We start from the raw sequence: 26,478 nt of genomic DNA, 5'->3' as shown, positions 1-26,478 counted from the left end.
TCTCGAAACTAGTTTTTTCAAACTGGCGTACACGATATCTCAAGTTTTACTGAACCGATTCTTGTCGAATTTATATGGAAACAATTTGCAGGCATCTCTCTATCGCATGAAGCTCTGAAAAAAGATATTTTTTAACTTTTACAATTTTTTAAAAATCGGAAAACGTAAGCAAAAACGTTTTAAACCGCATTTTGTTTTTCGAACGGCCGCCATTTTGTCAAAAAAGATGTTTTTGACTTGTCCGAGGTTCATGCGATAGCGGCATCTCTACTGATTCAGAATCTGTTCGATTTTTTTGTTTCAGATAACCAGAAGGGCTGGAATCGTGTACGCCATCATCTGTTGCCGCTGGGTGCACTGTTCCAAGTATGCGTTCCAAATGGTCACCCTAAATCAACTTGACGGCAAATGTCATCGACGAACGCGCGGCGTGAGAGCTGTCATCGAAAAGAAGAGAGAGAAAGAGAAAACTATTTCCGGCAACGAACGCTAAAGAGGATACAAGTTCAAACTTGAAACAGTGACGAATATTTTTATTAGATTTAAAACGTAGATTACAAAACTCGTATTTGCTCACATATTGTAGTTGTGATACCGTTGTATTTGTTGAATCAGTGAATTTCTTCCAAATTTATTTTTCGTAAGAACACCGAATGTGTAAGTAATTGAAAACTCCACTATTGAAGCCATATTTAATAAAATATATTTGCAGTTTAAAGCTGCGCTAAACCAAGAGTAGCTGTGTTTATTGCTGCTAAGAGCCCGGTGTCCGAAACAGAAATCGTCGTTTTTTTCGCCCCAACATCATCAGCTCTCAACTATTCTAGTTATGAATATTTTTTCTCCGTTCAATTTTTGTTTTATTGTTAAAAGATAGATGAACGAATAATGATATCATGTACAGTGAAAATATTCTTCGTTTTATTTTTGCGGAGCTCGATAAAACGTCCGAAATTCGTGTCTCTACACTACAGTCGGACATCGTCCCGTAGATGGGCAGCATCGAGCCCGAAACCGGTCGACTAAAAAGGTAAATTTACCAACCTTTTTTAATTTTGACATAAGTTTTGTGTCCTGTCGCGTTCCGCGTGTTGTGTGTGACTAGAATACTCCCTTACATCAGACTGAAAGAGATGAGGTACACGCAGCAAGTACCAAGTAATGAAAACATATTTTTCGCGACATTCCACCAAGCTAGAATGCTGCAATCATCTCTTCTACTGATGCATGGCTAAATTCTGGTGCACTCATTACTCCGCTGGAATACCTTAACCCCGATGCCAACGAATGGCGTTGGCCTCGCTCACCCACAGCGACATGTGGTCTTAAGGCAAATATGAATAAGCAAAGATAAATGTTTATTTTCTGCTTCATATTTCTCATATTTACCATGTCTACCGCAAAAGGATTCTGCTGGGTTCCAATCCCCAGACTGGATCCACACACATCCCGAGTGAGAGAGAGAGAGAAAGGAAGGAAAATACTTTCATCATTACTTTCGCCCGGGAATTGTTCACAGTTCGTTCGTTCGTTTGTTCGTTCCGTTTCCTTTTTTTTCACATAGTTTTTCATCTTGAAAATTGATTGGATTGTGCAGTGAAAAACCACTCTCGGCTAGTGTTTGAATGGTTTGATATGGTGTGGTGTTGTGAGAATTTAAAGTCTTGTCGCTCTTGTGGGCCTCAGAACTTTTAGCAACGATGTCAGTGTAATATTAAAGTACAATAAAACTTGAGGCGTGATTTATTGCCTGAAAAACTTTTCCCCTTCCGTTCGACTTCTGCCACTTCCGCTTTTCGGGAGTCTGCCTCGAAGAATCGGGCCGCGCTCGAAATGAGAGCAGCAGCCAGCAGAAGTGATTTGGATAATGTTGTCACGACAGAAGTAAGTGGGACATAAATAATAGAGGAAGTCGATCAAGTTTTCCACCAAATACGCTGTAAATAAGTAATTGGCGGAAACGGTGGAGGAAGTGGTTGATAATTGATGCTTCTAGTGGGGAAGATTTAAATGAGATTCGATTGCGCGATAAAAAGTTTTCTAGATTAATTTGACATTAATGATACAGTTTGGCTTCTTGGAATGGGCGGTTTATTTGAAAAACTATGGTGCCATTTTCGATTTGTTTTCGCAAATGTGATGAACTGTTTTATGAGATACATTATTACTGAAACGGTCCCACACTGCGAAATTTCTAAATAAGCAGCACTTTAGCCTTGGGTGTGAAGACAATGCTCAGTTTAGATTTTTGTTTTGTTTAATTCATTTGCGCTTCCTCATCCTCGTTTTGAGGTTATGATCGTTATTGCTCTGCAACGGATTTTCAAGTGGAATCATTTATTCAAAATATATTATTAAAATTTTGCTAAAGATGTTGTCTCAATACATCAAAAACCTTAACTTACCGAAAACATTGTAAATGAGACACAGAAATATGTTTTTCATTCACTATGACGGATATGCAATCGAAAATTGCAAACATTTACAAGCGGTAAATTTTGATGGAAAATAGTGGCATGAAATAGCGTTCCAGACTATGAGTTTAACCCTCCTGTACTCGCGTGCAAAATCGTAACACGTATACTCGCGCACGGTGTCACAGACCGAAAATTGAACTTCTCTGTAATGTTGCTATTGTGCATTTTTCAGGCTTTATTGGCATTTATTTGAAGAAGAGGGTATGATTGAATGAAAAAACTCCGAAACATATGTTTTCTTCGTCTTTTTTATGTTTTAATAGTCATCTAATTCAGTCTCATCAAAATAGAGTAATTTTTTATCCTCCAACACAAAAAACGAAATTCGAATTTTCACGAATTTTTCAATATAATTCATGGAAGTATAAAGAGCTATAAAATAACATGAAAACGTATTGATCGATTGTGGTTTCATTGGAGAAAGAATCAGAACATAGCATAACTGCATGCTCGAAATAAACATATTTTTTACATTTCAACTGCAGCGTGTTTTTCGGGTCTTTTGACGCAGAGAAGAATGTATAACGACCTTCTAGGTAATTACCAGATGATAAAGGTTCTGGAATATAAAATTTGCATATTTCTAATATTCTTTGTCTGTTTTCTCGGTAAACTAAGAATTAATGCCTTTTTTTAGATGGGGCATACAAAGATGATATAAAAGGATTTCTAGGAACTTCCTTTTGTTTTTCTTGTTTATATTTTGCTTTTGAACGTATGAATCTAACGACGAATATATCGACGAATAGTTAATATATGGATACGTTCAATCCAGTTACAAAAGGGACTGATATTAAATAAGAATAGGCCACATACATACATGGCATTATATTCAATAAATATTCCACGCAACTAACATTAAGTTATACATTTCATTCAACAATATTCTAGAATATGAAAAAAGGCACTTGTCCAAAAAAGTTACTCCTATACTCGCGTCGGTGCGTCAGACCGAAAGTGTTAAAAAAGTGGCATACGTCCTCTTTGTACCAACACATGCGATACGCTAAAAGATGACGAACGACGAATAACGAAGCTAGAGAGAATCGCAAAGTCGTAGTGCTGCTATTTTCTGAGAAATGAACGAATTATTGATTTCTCGGTCTGACATACCAATGCGCGAGTATAGGAGTGTTAATAGAAAAGATTTTGGGAGGTTATGTCCAAAACACTACCGCAATTGTTTCACGGTTTCAAATCAGTTAATTAGTATTTTGATTTATTTTAGTCAGTTAGAATACGGAATCACTGTTCATTTTTAAGCAGCGGTCGTTGTAGGCGTGTCTTGAATCGGAAATAGCACATTGTTTGGAAAACCTATATTATTTTACTGTGAAAACTTCACGTTTATCCGTTTTGTTTTGAAGAAGTTTTGCAGGATGGAAGCCGATAGAGGAAATTTGATTTTGGATACCCACATTAAAAATACAGCATGGTCAGGTACTAAAGTCGTGAAATCGCTTGAAGCGGCTAAATTGACCATGCATGATGTGATGTGTGAACGTAAAACTGGTGTTTGAATAGATCAGAGATCACGTCGTTGTGAAACTTAAGGTGGAAACAGAATGCCGGTTGTGCCCCGCTCTAAATTATTTTCAAGCGGTTGTCGGTTCAATGTCGACCGAGTGCCATAAAGTGCTACAAAAGTGCCGGAATCTACCCCCACCCTGCACCATCAAGCAGCTGTCGTGAGTATTACTCACGAGCCAAACGGCATCACTGCAGAGATTGTGTTTTCTCTCGCTCTCTTTCTCTCTAAACTGTCATTCAAAACACAACAGAGAATGGATCGAGAATCAAATTCGTAAGTATGGATAGTTTTTATTTTGTACTCATAGAATATGTGTAATCAACTCCTATTTTAATTCCAGAAAAACATTCAATCTTGTTGAGACAAAATGAGACAAAATTAGGATTCATATATTATAAAATCTTATTGGATTATGGAGGTAATGATGATGTGCATTATGTTTCCGACTACTTTCCAACCCATGTTTACAGCTCCGGTGAAGTATTGCCGATGAACTCAGGTCAACGCATATCGCTAAAATAACTTCATCACGGAAATAACTAAGTTGAACGGGTGTAAGTATGACTAGCTTTAATTTTTATATATATGATGTATATACTATTTTCTTAATTCTATTCCAGAAACAAACTCAAACATATTATGGTTGATGCCAATAGAATTAGGTGTTGCTGCTTCCGTTGTAGAGCGCGGGTGTGACGAATGTTCCGATGGAGAAATTTGCAGCTGTCAGGATTTCACTGGTGATGATACAATGACGGATTATACGAGGGTCACTATTTATATTTCGGGAATTGGCCACACTGATGTCATGTGAGTCCATCTGACGGTTCCATCGTAAAGTTTGACATTTTTGACGATATACGTACTCAGAACATTTTGTCATACGGACGCTATTTGTTTATTTTATATTTAGTTGAAAGTTTGGTCTCGGCAAAAAAAATGGAACTGAATGTTCACACATTTTCATGCGATAATTTTTTACGACTTTCGACGTGGATTATCACAACAAGAGTGCGTCAATCAACTTAATTTGACTTTTGGCGATGAAGCTCCATCAAAAACCACTGTGTATCGCTGGTATAGTGAATTCAATCGTGGTCGTAGTTCGCTGTCCGACGAGTTTCGTGAAGGTCGTCCAAAATCGACTGTAGTGCCAGAAAACATCGATGCTGTGGACGAAATGATTAAGCAAGATCGTCATGTAACCTATTGTGAGATTGAGGCATCCTTAAGCATTAGTTCCACCAGCATATATGCGATTTTACATGAACACTTAGTTGTGCGAAAATTATGTTCACGTTGGATCCCACATAATTTGACAATCGCTCAAAAAAAAAAGGCTCGTGTCGATTGGAATAAATGCTTTGAAAATTGGTTTAAGCGCATGCAAAAGTGTATCGATCATCGTGGCGAGTACTTTGAAAAACAATAAAAATATATTCGAAGCTTAACTATTTGTTTTTGTTCCTATTCCCGAAATATAAATAGTGACCCTCGTATACGAAACACTAGCAGTGATGATTAACTACCCAGCAAACATTAAATCGCATAACAAGCGTATATATAACATCATATGCCCTAAAATTTGGTTGGCATATAATGCGCCTAACTGGCATATGCATGCAAAAGTGGAGGCCACATACATACATGGCAAATGCTTATCGAATTTGTTTGGATGAATATGCAACTTTGAGCGGCTATAATAGCGATTATGTTGAAATTGAATTGCGATCTAGAATGAATATATTCATGAATTATCAAAGCACCAAATACGACTTTTGCCATACTCATATACGCATTAGCATCGTTGTACTAAACTTTGACATTTGTTCTAAACTCCTTGCGTCGCATATGTTAACGTGTTGTTTTTAAAAACATTCAAACTGATGCCGTGAACACAACAAGAACGAAATATTCTAACAATCCAAAATTCATTGAAAATGGAGTTTGAAACAAATCTCATCGAATTGGTGGAAACCAACGAGTTCCTCTGGTCGAAGGGACATCGGCTATATAAAAATAGCCACTTAAAGCAAAAGATTTGGACTGATATAGAAAATTCATTGAAATAAGAAGGTAGGTTGCAGGTAATTTTTTTTGTTCATTAGGACATATTGTTTTATTCGTTTAATGCTTTTATTTTTTAGTGGAAGTGATGAAAGGAAGGTGGAAGAAGCGTTGAAGTTTTTGAAATCACATATCCGCAAAAGGATGTGAATTAGAATGGAGCTAGCATAACACTCAACGGTTTAAATAACAGAAAATTTCATTGTAGGACTGCCAGCAACTACGACCCTAAATCATCTTATTCCATCTTCGATTCTCGTGGGAATGATTCCGGCGAAACATCCCGTGAACTGAATACCGAGGATGACCGCTAAACTCCACGGAAAAAGAACAAGCAGGAGCACAACGCTGTTGATCACCGCATCATGGAGTTTATGGATAAGGTGGAAACAATTTATGCAGCTGAACCTATGAGACATAATTCCTTCCTTTGCGAATTGATGGAGAAGATGCCGATGTCGATTGCTAGATCGCTGGAGGCTGAGTTCTTAGACAGATGTCACACCGTTCTTCAACTGCACGAGACTGTTGACCTCCCTGATTCCTAAAATGCTTAAAGTTATAACCAATTAGAATGCGATAATGAAATTAGAACGTCATATTATCAATTTTTGAATTATTTTATTCATAATCAATTAATTGAATTATCTTCAACATAATCAGCAAGTGTGTCACGCAGCTGATACGAAGATCTACTAGAATTGTTTCCTATTTGAATTTCTGCCGCTGACAAATCAACAAGAGGTGTAACTTGAGAACGCCATTCTCCCAAATTCACAGGTTCTTCACGACCCTCTGCACCCATAAAGTTGTGAAGCACCGTTGCCGCTTTCACAACTTTTTCAGCATTTTCAGGAAACAATTCTATTGTCTTTCCCAAAATTCTCCAACGTGCAACCAAGATACCGAATGAGTTTTCGATGGCTCTTCTGGCACGAGAAAGTCAATAATTCAAGTTTTCATGAACAGCCGAAAGATGTGTACCTGGATAAGGACGCGTGAGGTTGACCTTTACAGGAAACGCTGCGTCACCAACAATGTAATGTGGAAATATTATATTGGAACCAGGTAAGATAGAAGGACCAGGCCAACTGACTTCGTTTCTAAGAAAGCGTTTTCCAAAATCGGAGCTGGCAAACACCTCTCCGTCGCTGTTTCCACCATTTGCACCAACATCTATGAAACGGAAATTATAATTGGCATCGCAGAAAGCCATTAACACAATTGAATGATAGCCTTTATAATTATAATACAATGAACCTGAATTTGGAGGACATTGTATAGCGACGTGCTTTCCATCGATTGCTCCACTACAGCTGGGAAGATTCCATATTTCGAAATATTCTTTTCCAATCTTCAGCTCGTGACATTGGCAGTGGCGTCGAGTGGAGCTTTCGCACCCGGGGCGGAAGAGTCGATTTGAACCTCCAGCACCCGGCCAGAAAAGGAATAAATCATATTTTTTCAATTTCTTCATGAAAATTCGAGCATCCATTCTGCACCCCTAAAATCGTAGAAAAAAACCAACTGTGTTCACGGGGGACCCTCCATTAACAGCTTTTACAAACTTGCAAACGTAGTTAGCGTGCATCTGTTAAAAAGAAGAAGGAGATAATCAAATTCTTTTCAAAACAATATGTTCGTCTTTCCCTTCGGTGGAGTGTCCGTCTTACCCGTCTTGATTAGTATTTTCAACATCAATATTTGTAAGTTCTAGCCAGCTCAGAGATGGAAGTTAACCTCGGGGTCGGCATTCAACCATGAACGAAGCGGACTCACGATTAAGACGGTAGAAGATAGAACCTTTAAATTTCCAGGATTTAACTTCTAATAAGAAGAGAATGGTAAGTATATTTTATTTAATTCTATTTTCTTAGTAGTTAGCCAAACGATGCGGCCGAGCAGGAATCCAAGTTAGTGTATCCAGGTTAGTATAGATTGGGAGAGAGAGGCTGGTTTGGGTTTTGTTACTCACGCACGATGCCCGCACACAGGAGCCAGTCTCATCGGTCCAGGTAAGATGAGCGGGCCAGGCTCTTCCAGACCTCACCGTACTGGCCTCCAAAACGTTCAACCGACTCACCTGTGTGCGTGTGGAGCAGCGATAACGATGGTGGCTCGCTGACCACCGGTACATTCTTTAGGTACCTTCTCTGTCGGTATTCTAGCGAGAAGGGCGGATGTCGCCCGTCGGGAAAGGTTCCCGGGAACAGCAACTTCTCCATCCCCTATTTTCTCTCGCACTTCACTTTTAGAATTTCTTTTCTTGGATCTATAACGATTCGATTCCTTCGACGGTCCGTGGGCTAAGAAGGAGTCGAATTCCTTCAACCTTCCTTTACAGCTCAATTCTTCTTTTTTTTTACACTTCCTTCCAGTCCCTCTTTTCGCTTTCTCTCTCTCTCTCGTAGTTTTTCCCTTCCGTCATTTGGAGACCGGAAATATCCCAACCGGTTCCAAGATTTTTGCTGTTAATTTTGACAACTATTTGTTTTCAATGCATTTTGACATCCAACAACTGGGGACCAAGTTATATCTGAGTCACTCACTTTGTGTCCCGTAAGATTCGTCTTGAGTAGCCGTTTTCCAAGCCTTATCTATTACCTGCTTCAACGAATTGAGTAGATTGGTGCATCAAATCATTAAGGTTTGGTAGCTTGACGAAATTTAATAACCGGATCGCTGAGATCAAATCACTTTGAAATCTGTTTCACGAGTTCCATATAGAAGTCACGACAAACCGATTTGAAGGTCAGCTTCCTAGCTGCATCCAATTCTTTTTTAGCTTCTTCTGTATCGATACCAACGTAAACATCCTCAGGCTTCTTCAGAAAATCTTCAAAATCTTTAACATCAAGGGCAGCATTAGCGAATCGTTGCACGTAGCTCTCCAAACATAAATAACCCAACATGAGCAACGATAACATTCTTGTCTAATTAGAAAGTTCGCAAAATTGAGAACTTTCTGATTAAAAAGTGCAATTGACATTATTGATGAGCAGTAGAACAAAGTTTAGGAACAGCATAATCAGTTTAGTCATACACTCAAACTAGTGTTGACAGAAAACATTTCATCTTTGGCAGAAATGATGCCATTTAGCGTGCTGGAGCGTCAAATGCGCAAATAATAAGCTATTTTAAAAACTTAAAAATGATTTGTATGTATGCGTGCAGACATCTCGTTCTGTTTCCTTCACTCATTTCATTTGGGATTGTGAAAAAAAAATCCATACAACGTCAATGGGGATCGAACCAAGGCCGGCTGGAATGCAAAGCTATTACACACGACCACGCTATCCACATGGCTGATGATGCTTCAGCAGTTGTTCAGCAAATACGTGATAATATTGCACCTGATTATAAAATGAAGTTGGGAAGTGTTTTCTAAGAGTAAAAAAGCGCATGAAAGAGAACAATATCTATCTCGGTCTGGGCCGTGTACGTGGCAAAGTATGAGGAAAGCATATTTGTCTTTTGTTTCGCTCGCTCGTATTAATCTTATATTGCTGTACCATGTATATTGTACAAATGCTTACCAGTATTTGTGAGTCATGACATTTTATGTTATGTTATGTCTCATTTAATGTCATAAATCGGGATGACAAACACAAAACCAAATCAGTTTTTGGTGTAGGATCGTTTTAATGAGTCAGTATACGATTGGCGGATTAATTATGGTCATACTTAACTTGGAACGAAAAAAGTAGTTTATATTTAAGTAGTTTTGGTTCAAATCGCGCAAGATTTCGCTTAACAACTGCAACAACATTTTCACAAATCAGGATATCTATGTATGCACTGTAATAAAATTAATAATTAAAATTAAATTTTAAAAAAACTATAAATCTGTATCTTCACTGAAAATCTGTAATTCTGTATATACAGATTCTGCATACGAAATTTGTCGAAAAATCTGTAAAATACAGAATATTCTGTATATGTCCTGTAAAAAATCAGATCAGAAAAAATATTTCGCTAGGAAGTGGCCGATAATCAGCAATAAAAATAAACGACTTCCCGTCGCAAGGAATCATATCAACGAGCCGGTCGGATGAATCGAGGCTCGAGCTGTTCAATGAGCAACGGCGACGATAGAGCGAAGAGGGAACAGACATCTCCAACCAATCAACCCCAAAGGGTGAAATGTGAAAAATTTGCCCCAAATCAATGGGATTATGACGACAGAGGAGTACATCGACATTCTATGAGAAAATCTGAAGATGTCAATGGTGAAAATGGGCCTGGAAGATTATTACACCTTCCAGCAGGATAACGATTCAAAGCATGAGATTCTCACATAAGATGGAAAACACAAGCATTCTTCCGATCGATTCGCGTTATTCCCACGGCATTGTGGGATTGTGGGAGTCCCAAGTCGAAAGCATCGGAAATATTGGTAATGGAGGCCAAAGGAGGTCACTCGACCAATATTTCGATTTGCATTCAAAATGTCCTAAAGTAAAAACTGTTCGATTTCTACCAAGTCAGCTATAACTGGATTCCGGGATGAATTATTCTGCCGATTTGCAGTGACTACAACTGTGGTATCGGGCAACGGAATAAACTTAGAATTAGCTCGTCGCATTCTGTGAAGTAAATGGAGTTTAACATTTGTGGCTACGCAGAAAGATTCGTCGATACGCGAAGCGATCGCTGTCAAATAGACCTGTCATATAGCCTCATGTGCACATCGAATACTGTGACGTGTCTTTGAAGGTGCAAATCAATTCTATGAACAATCGTTAAGAGTGTGGAAGGACTCTTCATTATAAATTTTAACAGTAGGAATATGGCTTGATGATTTGAACCGTGGTAACACAAGTTTCGTAAATGATCCACGTGAAGGACGTCCCAAACATTGTAGCGGAAATATAGGATATTTGTGAGGACCGCCGATAAACCCCGTTTATTGGTTTAGGATAAAAAAGCTCTGGTGGAGCATTTTATTCACTCATTTGGAGAGCGTTACGTTTTTTGTGTTGATTTGTGTTTCGTTACATACCATGAGACCTAGGCACATACCGCAACACAATTCCACACCGTTCTGTTTTGATTCCCTGCATTCGCCGGCGTTGTTTGTAAATTTTCCCGCCACGCCTGGTGGTGTTCATTCCACCCGAAACGCGTGGCGGAACGCTTCGGGTCCGAATGAACCCATTTGTTTACAAGCCGACCGCATTTTCCCGAGTTCCGATCGCTGGCCTCAACACAAGCAGCTGATTTTTCCAGCAGTTGTCGGAGAAGTTTGGTTCGGTTCGCACGTGCCAACGTGAATCCTCAGGAAAGTCGGAAAATAAACCCAATAGTGGGTCGGTTTGGGGCCGGGTTTGTGGGTGCGGAAAATCGGTGTGAAATTAAACGTGACTTCGTGACGCCCTGTAATGTAATCTATTAAAAGAATTGTTTGCATTCGCTGATGATATTCGGGATCCAACGCCGGACGGACGCATTTATTATTGAAGGGTTTACGCGTAGGCTACGCACACCAAGGTGCGAGAAGGTAAAATGCCATTTCTGTTCAACCCTGCTATGGCATGTGGAAATTGTGTTTAGCCTACCATTTGTGTACCGCATCCGAAAGCTGACTGTTGGTAAAACCATTGTTACGTTCTCTCTCTCTCGGCTCAGTCGATAGTGAAAATAAAATGTATATTAATTAAAAATGATTGTATGCGGTGGGATAGTGGTCGCAATCGGCAAGAGGTGTGATCACTGTGTGTGTATGGACAGAGAAGGAGCTGAAATCATTCGCAATTCTCGGATAACTTTTGTTTGTCGGTGCCGTTGCAATGACGAGAGAAATAAGTCGATAAGTGTACACGAGTATTGACTTATTTATTATTCACGTTTCAGAGGGTGCATGAAAAGTGATGTGGGCGGTTTAATGCAGTCGTATGCTACGTATCGCTATAAAGTTGTTGTTGAACTCAGCAGAACTGAATGCAATATGTCGACGAGCGTTTAGCCGTAGGAAGGCACAATTTAAATCCAAATCATTTAGCAAAAGCTTCCTATAGTCAGAAAGTTAGGGGCCTCCTACTAACGATGTTCCAAGAAATGTTTACCAACGTCCTCAAGTCATTTCTGAAATTATGTCCAAATCTAGCCATTCTCTTGTAAAATTAAAGTGTAAACTGAGGGAGTGAATTTATGTGTGAGCTACAGTGATTCTTATTCCTTATGACAGAAAAAAAAAATTTCATGTTTATCCTCTTTCATTTATACTGTCTATTTTTGTCACAATGGAGATCTCAAAGCTACTATCGATATCCTCAAAATATTTTGATTTCCAACTTACTGTATGTTATCCACTTCAATTTTGAAGATTCTTCGATAATTCGTTGTGTTCCGAGTCACTCATTTTCTATCTATTTTAATTTATTTGTGCGATAAGGTAAATGATTTTGGTTTGTCCAGTCGAAAATATGATCATGGTTTGTCCACTTTTTTGAATGCTCTAACTCAGCATACCTTTATCAAATCAGGTATTTGAATTTTTTCAAAACATATAGATAAAATTGTCTTTTTCATGATTTACAGTAGTTTTATAGTATTTTTCTACGGAATCACATGTTTTAAAGGGTTATAAAATACACCATCTATTGGTGTCAATGCGCCCCTCATTCGAGCTAGCTTTTAAGCGATCACCAGATGATTATTTCACACGTATTCAGACCGTTTCTGGATTATAACACTTACAAATATTGTAAACATCGTTCTTGCACACCATTTATATCAGATTTACATAGTTAAAACATTAAATTAACGCATTTTGATAAACTCAATTCTGATCATGAGTTGTCCAATTCAGTAATGTTGTTTTTTACACATGATGGCAACCGCTTGGCGCGCTGCAGTTTGTTTATTGTGTCCTTAGCACATAGCAGAAATAAACTTTCTCTATGTTAAGTATCTTGAGGCATTTTTAAAATGCCCAAGAAAATGCAATATTGTGAAGTAAGCCTAAATTATGAATGGAACAATATTATGACAGTAAACTCAAGCAATGATAAATACAACATCTACTTGAGAATTCGAATGTTATCAATTAAAAATGATGATTTCTAAAGCCGGACAAACCATTATCATTTTTTGGACAAACAATGATCATAATTTCTCTTTGAGGAGAATCGTTAGAAAACATAAAAATTTGAATAATTTCAACACCTTATGGTAGTATTAGCAACTAAAGACTTGGGGCTTTTCAACAAACCCAAACTATATATATTATTTTCATGAAGGATAAAATCGATTTTCATTTACTAGTTGCGTAAATACACCCCAAATCGGACAAACCAAGATCATTTACCCTACCTGAGCTCACCGAGAACGGTCCCACTGAAAAATTTCCGAAAAATTGTCGATTCATTGAAATTTATCAAAAATAACATTTTGTCACAATTCCATTAAAAAAAGCATTCACTGAACCTTACACAAGCAGTACTACTCACATACACATAACCGGTACCGAGCCACTTGAAATGAATACATTCAAAAATTTTCCACTCCTTTTTGGTTCTGATCGAAATATTCTTGTCACAATTTCACATATCTGAAAAAACATTGTCATGGCAATTTGGATTGTTCTAATTCATGGCGATATCAAGGCTGATGGGCGAATTAGAAAATCCCGAACGAATTAAAATATTCATCTACAGCGTTATAATGGTATTTTTATTCTTTCAGATTAAACTCTCACACGTAACAAATTTTCATAACTTATACGAAAGTGAACCGATTTTTATTTAAAAAAAAACGAAAATAAAGCTTATTTTAGGACATTTTCGATGTGACCACTCCTTTTTTCGATAACGCGTTTCAAACGGTGAACACAATTCTTCATGCACAACTCTAACATTACGACTTCGATGCTGTTGTAAAATCCAAGTTATTTCTTCTTTAAGTTCCTCCAAATTTTGTAACTTATTAACATAGCAACTGTCCTTCACGTACCCCCAGAGGAAGTAATCGACGACGAGAGAAGTTGAAATTCTTACCATAAGAGGACAACGTTTCATCAAGGCTTCGATTGCTCCAGTAATCCGATTTCACTAAAAATGCATGTTCTTGAAAATTGTACATCTTGCCACTAAAAACCATCCGATAAGACCGAACGAGTAGCGGAATATTATCGTCCCGAAGTAGGGAATGCAATGTTACCATTATACAATGGTCCAGGAGATGCATTTAAGTGGAAATTAGCATTTAGAGCTCGACAATTATTCTCTAGACAAAAACGGTCTTGGAAAAAGTTGTTACTCATGATAGAGCGCTCGCTTTTATGTTATCAAAAATAGGGTGACCAAAATTGTCGATGAAATAAAAAATCTAACTTTCTTATCTTTATAGATAGAGCTAAACATAGTCCGACAATGTTGTAGTTCCAATTGTTTGAGACATCTTTGTAGAACGAAGTTTTTCTCTATCTCTTGAAATAACCGATATAGCGCCTTTTTTCTAAGTTACGTTAGGGTCACCATGAAAAAAACTGATTTTTTTGCTCTAACTTTTATGTTTCAAATTTTACATGCAAACTGTCTTCGAAAGACTTTTAGAGCTTACTAATACAAAAAATTTTCGATGCAGAACTTGTCAATATCTGAACTTTACTCAAAGTTATTGATATTTCTTCCCAAAGTTGACGTAGGACTGCCGTTGGCTTAGTAATCATTTGTGTTTATCCAATTTAGAGGCGAATGAACTGAAAAGTTTAAAACCTCTATAATTCATCACGTTCGTTCGTTTATCCAATTAGCAATAATCGCACTTCGAATGTTCCTCATTGGGTACGATATCGCCGCTGCGCAGAGTTGTTGATTAAATTATTGATTAAACTAGTGAACGAATGAAAGAATTTACGAATTCAATTGCAAACAAATCCCAATTAAGGTCAATTCATGCATTATGGTAGTGGCTATCGCAGCAAATAGTTATCAACATTTTGCCTAATCATCAAACGGTATGCGTAGAAGTTCAGTGAGCTGGCGACATGAAGGGGCATGCAGTCTTGAATAACCGAGCCGAAGCGTTGCATTTGTAGACCGTGTTAGCAAAACGCATTCCGGAGTGTAAAAATGCATGGGGGTATAAAAAGTACTGCCGAGATCTGAAATGCCGATTTTCAGAATTTATTAGTTTCGGAATCTGTGTTGAGAAAACACATTCCGGTTTGCAAAAACGTAAGCGAGTACAAAAGTACTCGCAGCTTGCATCTCATTTGCAATGCCAATTTCCCCCGGCTCCATGGTTCTGAAGTCTGTGTTAGGAAAATATTCCGATTTGCAAAAGTGCAAACGAGTACGAAAGTATCCACTGCTTGTATCTATTTTGCAATGCCGATTTCCCCTGGCTCCATGGTTTTGAAGTCTGTGTTAGGGAAACATCCATTCACTCCTGTGATGGTACCTCAATCGCTGTTCAATTATAACTGAGTGGATTTCCGAGCGGCACTCGCTTATATACCGATTGGTGATTTCAATAGCCTGTTTTGAAAGCAATTTTAAGACCATTGAAAAAAGTTTTTGGATCAAAAAGTAACAAGTATATAACACGCAGACATTTTATCTTTCGAATGAAGTGTTTATAATATCATTTAGTTCAGTTCTTTAGGAGCTATTAACGCTCAAAATCTCGGTCTCCGGCGAAACGCTTTCGTTTTCGAAACTTTGATTTTACACCCCGGTATAGAAATGAAAGACGTAGTCCTACGTCAAAACATGCTCTTTTCATTTGTTTGTCATTCTTTCTGGGGCAAACGTAAACAAAGTTCATTGGCGGCATATTTCACTCTACATGATGTGTGATTTTAAAAACTATGTCATTTTTTGTGATTGAGTAAATTGAAATTGAAATCATGAGTTTTTGGGTAAAAAACCATCAATAACTTTGAGTAGGATTAAGATATAGACAAGTTCTGAATCGAAAAATGTTGGTATCAATAAGCTCTAAAAGTCGTATAAAGACAGTTTTGATGTAGAATTTGAAATATGAGAATTAAAGCAGAAAAAACACATTTTTCATGGTCACCCTAATGAAACTTAGAAAAAAGCGTTAAATCGATTATTTCAAAAGATAGAAAATAGCTTTGTTCTACAAAGTTCTTTAAAATAACTGGGGCTACAACATTGTTGAACTATGTTTATCTCTATCTATAAAGATAAGAAAGTTTGATTTTTCATTTCATCGACAATTTTGGTCACCCTATTTTTGATAACATAAAAATGAGCGCTCTATCATATGTAACAACTTTGTCTAAGACAGCTTTTGTCTAAATAATAAATATCTCCCACAAAGTTGTTTTTAGCGCCTTCTATCTGAGTTGCATTAGGGTAGCTATGAAAAAACTAGTTTTTTTTTACTCTAACTTTTATATTTAAAATTCTACCGCAAAATGGTCTTCGTACGACTTTTAAATCTTATCAATACCAACATTTTGCGATGCAGAACATGTCAATATCTTAATCCTGCTCCAAGTTATTGATGGGTTTTCATCCAAAAACTCATGATTTCAATTTTAGTTTACTCAAACACAAAAAATAACATAGTTTCGAAAATCACATATTATATAGAGTGAAATCTGTTCTTTCAAATTCCGTCAACAAACATTTGTTATGTTTGCTCCAAAAAGAATGACAAACAAATGAAAAGAGCATGTTTTTTGGTAAGAAATATCAATAACTTTGAGTAAAGTTAAGATATTGACAAGTTCTGCATCGAAAAATGTTTGTATTAGTGAGCTCTAAAAGTCTTTCCAAGACAATTTCCATGTAAAATTTGAAACATAAAAGTTTTTTTTAATGGTAACCCTAACGTAACTTAGAAAAAAGGCGCAATATCGGTTATTTCAAGAGATAGAGAAAAACTTTGTTCTACAAAGATGTCTCAAATAATTGGAACTACAACATTGTCGAACTATGTTTACTTCTATCTATAAAGATAAGAAAGTTAGATTTTTTATTTCATCGACAATTTTTGTCACCCTATTTTTGACAACATAAAAACGAGCACTCTATCATGAGTAACAACTTTGTCTAAGACAGTTTTTGTCTAGAGAATAACTGTCGAGCTCTAAATGCTAATTTCCACTTAAATGCATCTCCTGGACCATTGTGCATTGACGGAGCGAAAAAAAAATATAAGGAGCTATTCGATTTTTTTGCGTGAACGTTTAATCTGAAGGACCCTGTATGATGATTTCAGCTGTCCAGTTTTTTAAGACCATTTCAAAGTTCATAAGTATTATCAATAAAAAATTCAAAACAATCAGCAGATTCACATGTCAATAATTGGTAACCTTGCCATTTCGGTTAATAACCCGGAAAATTCGTATTGGCATACTATTTACAAAATTCTGCAGAACGAATTTCTCGATATTTTCCCATGTCCCCGAGATTGCAGCCTTGAGTAGAGTTACCATTCATCCTGATTTAGCATGTCCTGATTTTGAGAACTTTTTGGGGTGCCCTGATTTATTTTTCATATTCTTGAATATGTCCAGATTTTCGTGAAAAAATCAATTTTGTTGACAAATCATATTTTTTCCCAATGTATTTTGTTTATGAGTAAACATTTTTTTTCAATTACTTAAATTATGCGATCGGGTAAAGCAACGGTACTCAACCTTTTTTCGGAGGGTTGTGGCCCGTGTTAGTCATGATGTCGCGGGCCGCAAAAATAAATAAATAAAGAAGAGTGGTGTCCAAAATACGATCGCATTGTTAACATAGTACTATGGAATTGTTACCAGTGAGAAACAAAGTTTCAAGAGATTCAAGAATGAAACTCTTTGGTACAAATATCTGGCAGCACTGATAAGAACCGATTAATAAATGCTTTCATTGAGCGAGTGTAGCGAATCTTTCGCGAAGCAATAAAAAACCAATTTGAACAGATTTGCAAACGAGCAAACTATGACCTATTTTGAGGAAAAACCGAAAGAGTACTATAAAAATGGTATCGAAAAGTTGCAAGATCGCTATAATCGCTGTATCGCCCTCGAAGGCAATTACGTTGAATAATAAAATTTAATTTTGCAAAAAAATAGTTTTACTGTGTTAGCTAATAAACTTTTCACCCGAACTGTTATACAAGTTACACTTTCAATGCTCCAAAGAACACTCAGAACGCCAACAGAAAATTCGAAACGAACAGAGTGTGTGTTAGGATTTCGGTGTAGACAGTAACTGCTGTGGAACAATTTTTCACTCTCAATTTTTTTTTCCGAAGAATGCAACGCTCATATCTTCTTTACATCCAGCTTGAATTGCGCTGCATTGCACCACATACACCTGACGTCACTTTTAAGCCGAAAACAATGCTTGAATTCACGAAAATTAATTGATCGATCGGAAAAAGTCATCAAATAGTCATTCACGATTTATTAGTTATCCTGCTAGCGACCAGATGAAAGCGAGACTTCCCAAAAGGGTTTAAAATTTATCAGTTCATTCGAAATAGGCCAAAGTTCCTGCCGGGTCGCGGATTGAGTATAGATGGTGTAAAGAAACATAGTTGCATCTTCCACGAGATCTTCTATCTGTTGTCATTCAGAGTTTACTGCTCACCGGTCACGGTGTTGTTTTTGTGTTTTATCTGATGGTTTTTTTTTAAGTTGTCCGTTTCAATTTTGTCCATGTTGATTTTTTAAGTGTCCAAACGAAAACGGTCGTTACAGGTAAATCTGCTTTGGAAAAGCGTATCCAAACACTGGAACATAATACATCCACTTCCAAATCCATGCTGAATAATATCGTCTAAAAATAAAATTCAGCCGCTCAGAATATTTGGGCTGCAGAAGAAACAAGAGTTTCATTTTTTTTTATCCCATCTGTCTATTTTTATTAGGCTCATTTAGCAATTCAGCTATAACAGAGCCGAATTTATACCGTAAGTGTAAGAGTATTCGTATCTTATCGATACACATTTTTATCTACTACACAGTAACCATTTTGACGTAAAAGTATTCCTGTTCTATCGACACACATGTCACCTTTTTCGGCGTAAAAATATTCCTATTGTTCGAATGTCAACAGTTGCACTATACACTGCGGGACTGTTGATATCAGGCTTCCATTGTTGTGTTATTATTAGTACCAATTACCGATGCAGCAGACCGTAATGTGAGCGGTAAGAGACTGGGATTGCCGTCACATGATGATTGTTGCGTGGGTGTAGTAGCTAGAATAATACACAAAAATGGCCAGTTGAGGGCCCTGAGTATGAGCTCATGATCGTTCACTTAGTAGCGGACACGCAACCAATTAAGCTATGAAGACTCATATCGTGATACATCATAACAGCTTCAAATCTATGGATTGTACTCCGGCATGATGCTTGATAATTCGGAAACCGCCAAAAACTCTCCTGTCCGTGTAAAAATACAGAAGCCATCATGCCCGGAGTTTTTTTACCTAATGGATCGTCACCCAAAGATTTTCAACAGGATTCAAGTCAGAAGAGAGCGAGCCGGCCAGTCCAATAAATCAAGTTTTAGGTCCTTAATCCGTTGCTTAGTTTTCTTGCTGGCATGGATAGCGGCATTGTCTTGCTGGAATGTGATTTTTTGTGACGAATAATTTTCCGGTTGCGCAGAATCTCGCCCAAATCATGCACGAGCCTCCATGACCACAAAGTAAAAAAATACCTTCTTACATTAAAGAAATTTTCGTTATGATATAGATATCAAAATGTATTTTTTTGAAAACATTCTTTGTCATAACATACCAAAAACAAAACTCAACCGTCTCTCGATGTGAGATAGTGTAAGATTAGGAGCTTTAACCTTTTTAGCCCTCTTCATGTAAAGAATTTTCCAACAAAACTTGTCAAGCCCCAGTAAACATTTAAGTTCAAAAATTGCTTATTTTGCATATGTGATTTTGAGTCATTCGAAGTTGTTCTAACTATTTCCGGCTTATCCCGGTCAGAGAGTTTTGATTGACATGGAGCTCCCTTCTTCTTAGCGAATCCTTGGGGACTCGCCTAAAAATGGAACACTACTTGAAGGGATCGTCCAAATCGGCGAACAATTTCTCTGAAACCAACAATTCTTGCGTCGATTTGTCCTTTCTCTCTCTCCGTGAGCACTTTTTCTTGCGGCATTTTCCCGATTTATTGATCAAAACAACTAAAACAACGGAACACGTAACTGGTCTTATAAAAATTTGACACGTGAAAAATCCAAAAACATTTTTTAAGCTCTGCGCTTGTACACACAAATATGAAAATCATGCAGTGTATGTTAGTTACCAATACCAATGCACTAAATGGAAGTGTTGTTTGACACAAAGCAGCAAGACCATCACCTGGTCTTATAGAAGTTGGACAGAGTGTAGATGAAACGGACAGTGGATAGAAAGTGGTTGATTCGCATAATTGAATGTTTTGAATTTCTTATTTATGATGATGATCTTCCTTCCTCTTTCCGTTATAAACCCTCCGCTTTGGTTTTCCATAGTTCGAGAAGAACTTCAATGAATTGTTTGATTCGCGTTGACTGTGAAATAGGATAAACAAAAGGTTTCCACTGAAACTTTTGCATTAAGTGCAACAACAGGTATGAAATATAATTTTGGGGAATAATTTTTCTGTAATTTAATCAATGTTTTTCTCACGCGAATATAATGTAAATTTTTATAACACCTCAAATTACATTCGAATGCCCCTCACAGCAAATCTTTAAATTGAAAATGTCGTCAATTGTTTACGAATAGCTGGGCTACAGCCCACTTAACGTTCGTCCAAATGTAAAGGCGGTCCAGTGAAAGTAGGTTCAGTTATCGAACGATTGCTGTACTAAATTGCCCTGCTTCAGTGACAGCTTCGACTTTGACTACTCGCTGGCTGGAGTGAAAATAGAACGAAAACGAGCGAACGTGATGAATTGTAGAGGTTTTTAACTTTTCAGTTCACTCGCCTCTAGCTAGAATGAAAATCGACAATGAATTTCTTTGATACTCAGCATGCTTTATGCGTATTCTGAGAATGCATCATGTAGCAAATGTAGCGTGTTTTTGCGAGTCCATTCCACACGGTTGGTAGAACAGATATTGTCGGTTCGTCACAACGAGAGTGGAACTTGTTTTGCATCAGATAAAATGTGATGAACGACGATTAACCACGATGGTTTTCGCTAATATATCAAAAGGATGGGGAAAAAGTAATCCATTATTTTTTGGTGAAATTCAAAACCGTTTTTAATTTGCTTCGGATAGTCCGATTTGGGTCATATATGCATCGTTTTGTTGTAAAATTTGTTACAATCCCAACGGTAGCTTCAGAGAGGTATTGGTTCTTATTGGCGAAAAACTACAGCAAAAGATTTTTACAATCTTCTCTTGATCTCTCTTGATCTCAATTGCTTATCACTCTGGAAATTTTGCAATTCGAGGAAAAGGTACCAATCGCTTGGTACCAGGTCCGGACTATCTGGTGGATGCATTAAAATATCCCAATCAAACTCTCGGAATTAATTTACTTTATTTCACTAGAATAAAAATTTAAAAAAAGTAAAGAAAAATTTAAAATAAATTAAATTGCACGTATTTTACTGTAGCAGTACGTTACCATAAACACCATTTTCAACACCCTGTAACTTACATCTGAATGGAACAAACAAAAAACTGCAAACGATTTATTTTAGTGTGAGATGTCACCTTTACAACGAGCCTATCTATATAAAAAAAATGGATTTCTGTCTGTCTGTCTCTCTGATTCCTATGGGATCGGAAACTACTGAACCGATCAACATGAAAATTAGTATGTAAGGGTTTTTGGGGCCGGAGAAGGTTTTCGTGATAGTTTGAGACCCCTCCCCCTCTCTAAGGGGGGGCTGCCATACAAATTAAACACAAATTTCTACATTACTCGGGAATTAATCAAGCAAATAACACCAAGTTAGGCATATTGAGGTTTTAGGGTGCAATAAATATTTCTATGGTGGTTAGACTTTCCACCCCCCTCCCTAAGGGGGGGCTGCCATACAAATGAAACACAAATTTCTGCATTACTCGATAATTAATCAAGCAAACGAAACCAAATTTGGCATGTGAAAGTTTTAGGATGCAATACATGTTTCTATGGTGGTTAGACACTCCTCCCGCTCTCTAAGGGTGGGCTGTCATACAAATGAAACACAAGTTTCTGCATAGCTCGAACTGAGACGAACCAGCCCAGGAGGCTGAAAGTCTCAAAAATAAAGAAAAAAAAAAAAAAAAAAAAAAAAAATGCATAGCTCGAAAACTAATCAAGCAAATGGGCCCAAATTTGGCATGTGAAGGTTTTACGGGGTACTAAATGTTTCTATGATGAATACACTCCTCCCCCTCTCTAAGGGGGACTACCATACAAACGAAACACAAACTTCTACATAACTCGAGAAATAATCAAGCACAATTTGGGATGTGAGGGTTTTTGAGTATGAGAAATGTTCCCATAATGGTATGACACCCCTGCCTCCTCTGGAATGGAGAGGGAGTCCCATAAAAATATTACACATATTTCAACCAAAAATATTCCAACCAAACATGACAATTGAAAATTTCGGAAAACTCTGAAGAAAAAGGGAAAATTCGGAAAATTAAATTTCCATATGTTCTACAATTACATAGTGACAAGTGCTGTTAGTTCAGTTGTTGTTTGCGCCAGCGAAATTGATCTTTGTTCGAAACTGGAAATGGATTTTAATGTGATAAAACCCACTCCTATATTTTCTTCTATCTATACCAAAAAAAAAGATCGCCGGATGTGTTGATAGGAGCAGAACTCGAGGAAGCAATTGTCCGATTTAGGGCTGTCTTTATTCTATCATATTTTCTGTATAAAACATTTATTCCATGTAACGGAGAAACATGTTATTTGCAAGTGGTTGAAAAATCGTGAACGAAAATTGTGTCTGAAAATAATCTGATATTATAATGATGAGTGTTGTTAGAAATACTAGGAATTATAGAAAAAGGTAAATTCAACGGGGTCGAATAGAAGATCGATCAATGAACAGTTCTGCGATTAGACCCATGAACCTGCTCATAGAAAAAAAGGGGATGTTTGAAGGTATTGATAACAAAAAACAATTTTTTGGCGGGACGAAGTTTGCCGAGTCAGCTAGTACATGATATTTTATAATCCATATTACGCCAGCTATCGAGAAAATAATGGATAACTTTTTCCCCAACCTAATATTTCCAAACTGTGTCTGGCTGCTATGATATCTGCTAGTTTTGGTAATCACATTTTGAGAAGCACAAATTGGACCAATCATAACATGGGACTTCACTTAATTTTAGTTGCGCTAACGTAAGAACATTAATCACTATAGTCGTAACGTGAGATTCTTGTTTCACATTTTCTTATTGACGAATTTCATGCCAACTCGTCTTAGGAGTTGGCAGCACCATCTCAGATAGTAGTGAAACGTTGTGGGTGTAGAGACATGGGTTATTTAAGCATCTTTGCATACTTGAAATATTTGGAAAATAATTAGACTACTTTTTTTTTTCTTAAGTTTTTACAAAACTTAAAAACGATTATACCTACAAAATTCTTGTCAAAGGATGAAATGTAGGAAATTGTTTAAATCTTCACAAAAAATTACCAAAAAATTTCGCCGACAAAAAAGTTATTTTAAAAATTAAAATTCATTTTTCTCAAAAACGTATTTTTTTAAAATTCCCAAAGATATATATATGAATAGCCCTCAAAATTTCCAACAAGTCGTCCATACATCGGAAGATGGGCACTTTTACATGGAAAAAGTCTTTCGAACAGCAACTTTTTCACGTTTTCTATAAAAAAAATAAAACTTATCCTAATTTTGTTTAAAGTCAAGATAGTGAAATAGTATATTCGACAAAGTTTTAGATCTTGTTAAAATATAAACTTTTGTCTAAGACATCAACTCTCTAAAAATAAGCAGAGCATTTAAAAAAAAAACATGAGAAAGTTGTTGTTCGAAAAACTTTTTCCATGTAAATGTGCCCATCGTCCGATGTATGGAAAACTTGTTGTAAATTTTAAGGGCTATTTATATCTATTTCTTTCAGAATTTTGAAAGCATATGTTTTCGAGAAAAATTAATTTTAATTTTCAATTTTTTTTTTCAATAAATTTTTTTTCTAAAATTTTTTTGATAATTTTTAATGAAAACCAAAATAATTTGCTACAGTAATCCATTATCCTTTGATTAAAATTTTGTGGGTCTGATATTGTTTTTGTAGGGTTTTTTTTTGAAAAATTTGAGTTTTTTCAACTTATTTTTCGAAAAATCTAAAAAAAATCTTTAAAAACTATAACATCCACTATACTATAACTCAAAAACTATAAAACATACTAGTGTGTATTTTTTCATCTGGTGCGCTGCGAGCGAAGTAAAGCTCATAAAAAGTGGTGCGCTATCGAGACAATCCGGCAGCAAGACACATCATCACACACGCTACACAGCGGCGGCAAGTAGAAGTTTATTTTCCTCTTTCTTCTTCCATCATTCTGTATAGCTTCTGTGCACGATTTACACCATTGTTTAAACTTTGTGTTTACCAAATCGGCAAGCGTTGGCATTAGGGGTGTTCATTTTGATACATCACCGTTGAACTATTATTGGAACTTTTTTCATTTTCAAATTACACATAATAACAAAAATTGAAATAAATAAAATTTTCAACAATAACTAATATAGTAATATAATTTCTTTTACTAATTTATATTTTCCAAATTATTATATTCTGTTCATATCGAACAGTTGTCTACTTCTTCGTTTTTATTAATATGGCAGAGGGCGGGGAGGATCCCCCATCCACGCCAAAGAATATATCAGATAATGAACCTCCTCCTGAAGAGCAGGAGGATGAAACAGAAGATGAGGAGGAAAATTCTGTTTACGAGATAGAAAGCTCTGAAGATGAGGAAAAAGACGAGAAGCAGGATTTTCGTCTAAAAGAATACCCTGATTTCGTATACTTTAGACGAAAATCCAAACCTCTTAACGTCATTCGCATCTCAAAAGAGTTGACACAGAAATTTTCCGAAGTTACCGAGATTACTCGGATGGGGCCAGACAAATTACGAGTTGTCGTCTCCAGCAGAACCCAAGCGAATGAAATAACGCGCTGTGATCTCTTTGCGATCGAGTATCGCGTATACGTACCCTGTTGCAACGTTGAAATAGACGGTGTAATAAACGAAAAGGGTTTGACTCGAAAAGAGATACTCGATGGTGTCGGTCGCTTCAAGAACTCTTCACTTAAAAGTGTGAAGATTCTTGCATGCGATCGACTGAAATCTGTGTCACTTAAAAATGACAAAAGAGTCCTCAATCGGACAAACTCTTTTCGTGTGACATTTGAAGGTTCCGCCCTTCCTAGCTACGTTGCAATAGGTGCACTTCGTTTACATGTTCGGTTGTTTGTACCCCGGGTAATGAAATGCAACAAATGCATGCAACTCGGTCACACGGCCGCCTATTGTTGCAATAAACAACGTTGCGCAGATAGTGGAGAGAGCCATGATAAGAATCCTTGCCCGAAAGAGCGCAAGTGTCTTCATTGCGGCGGGACTCCTCATGATCTTACTCAATGCCCGGTGTACATACAACGAGGGGAAAAAATCAAGCGTTCCTTAAAAGAACGTTCCAAGCGGACTTATGCAGAAATGCTTAAGAGTCCCGTTCCAACGACTCAGGACAATCCCCACTCCATTCTGCAGAACGACGAGCCTGTTGCTGACGCTCCCAATGCAGGAAGTTCCGGTACATCGCAGGGTGCCATCAGGAAAAGAAAAATTACTTCTTTTACATCACTCCCCAGAAAGAAAACCGAAACTTCCCAAGTTGGAATGAAAACTCGAATCGAACGTGCTGAGAATAGACCGAAGCAAGTACCTCCTGGTTTAAGCGGTTCTTCTACGCACCAGGGGTCCTCAGCACTTCCCGGAGCAGCACCCAACACGTCTGTTCCTTTTTCGCGGTCAAGGCAACAGCCACAATCTGGTCTACTTGCCCTTTCTGACCTGATGGACAACATTTTAAATGCTTTAAATATAAACGACCCTCTTAAAAGCATAGTATTATGTTTGCTTCCGATTGTGAGAACATTTTTGAAAGAAAAATGTGGTTTTTTGGCAGCGTTCATTTCCCTTGATGCCTGATTCAGTGCAAGAGGTCAAGGATTTGACCACTGTAATACAGTGGAATTGCAGAAGCATTATTCCTAAACTAGATCCGTTTAAATTTTTAGTTCACAGCTCTAACTGTGATGTATTTTCTCTCTGTGAAACATGGCTTTCTTCAGCCGACGAGCTGAATTTCCACGATTTCATCATTATTCGCCTCGATCGAAATGATTTGTTTGGTGGCGTACTATTGGGGATTAAAAAATGTCACTCCTTCTATAGAGTCACTCTCCCATCGATGAC

The 26,478-nt window shown here is 37.2% G+C and overlaps 1 protein-coding gene, 1 long non-coding RNA gene and 1 pseudogene across 8 annotated transcripts in view; 2 read left to right on the top strand and 1 right to left on the bottom strand.

Annotated features, from left to right (window-relative positions):
* Nucleotides 1–4,372: 4,372 nt before the first annotated feature.
* Nucleotides 4,373–4,970, top strand: LOC129772839 (uncharacterized). The gene is made up of 3 exons (XR_008742653.1): nt 4,373–4,426; nt 4,479–4,562; nt 4,629–4,970. It is a non-coding gene; the product is annotated as an uncharacterized LOC129772839 (long non-coding RNA).
* A 1,736-nt stretch (nt 4,971–6,706) lies between these two features.
* Nucleotides 6,707–8,300, bottom strand: LOC129772858 (uncharacterized; annotated as a pseudogene).
* Nucleotides 8,301–11,318: 3,018 nt separating this feature from the next.
* The window catches only part of LOC129778967 (beta-1,3-glucosyltransferase), a 71,481-nt gene continuing 56,321 nt past the window's right edge, over nt 11,319–26,478 (top strand). For 6 of the 7 annotated variants that reach the window (XM_055786174.1, XM_055786173.1, XM_055786172.1 and 3 more), the window contains exon 1: nt 11,319–11,575. The gene's annotated coding sequence lies outside the window, so the exon portion shown is untranslated. The remainder of the gene's footprint in view (nt 11,576–26,478) is intronic. The other variant, XM_055786171.1, reaches the window with a different exon arrangement.

Source organism: Toxorhynchites rutilus, chromosome 3 (assembly GCF_029784135.1).
Source record: "Toxorhynchites rutilus septentrionalis strain SRP chromosome 3, ASM2978413v1, whole genome shotgun sequence".
NCBI lineage: Eukaryota > Metazoa > Arthropoda > Insecta > Diptera > Culicidae > Toxorhynchites > Toxorhynchites rutilus.
Note: the sequence above shows the minus strand (reverse complement) of the source record. Positions and strands in the feature narration are given on the sequence as shown.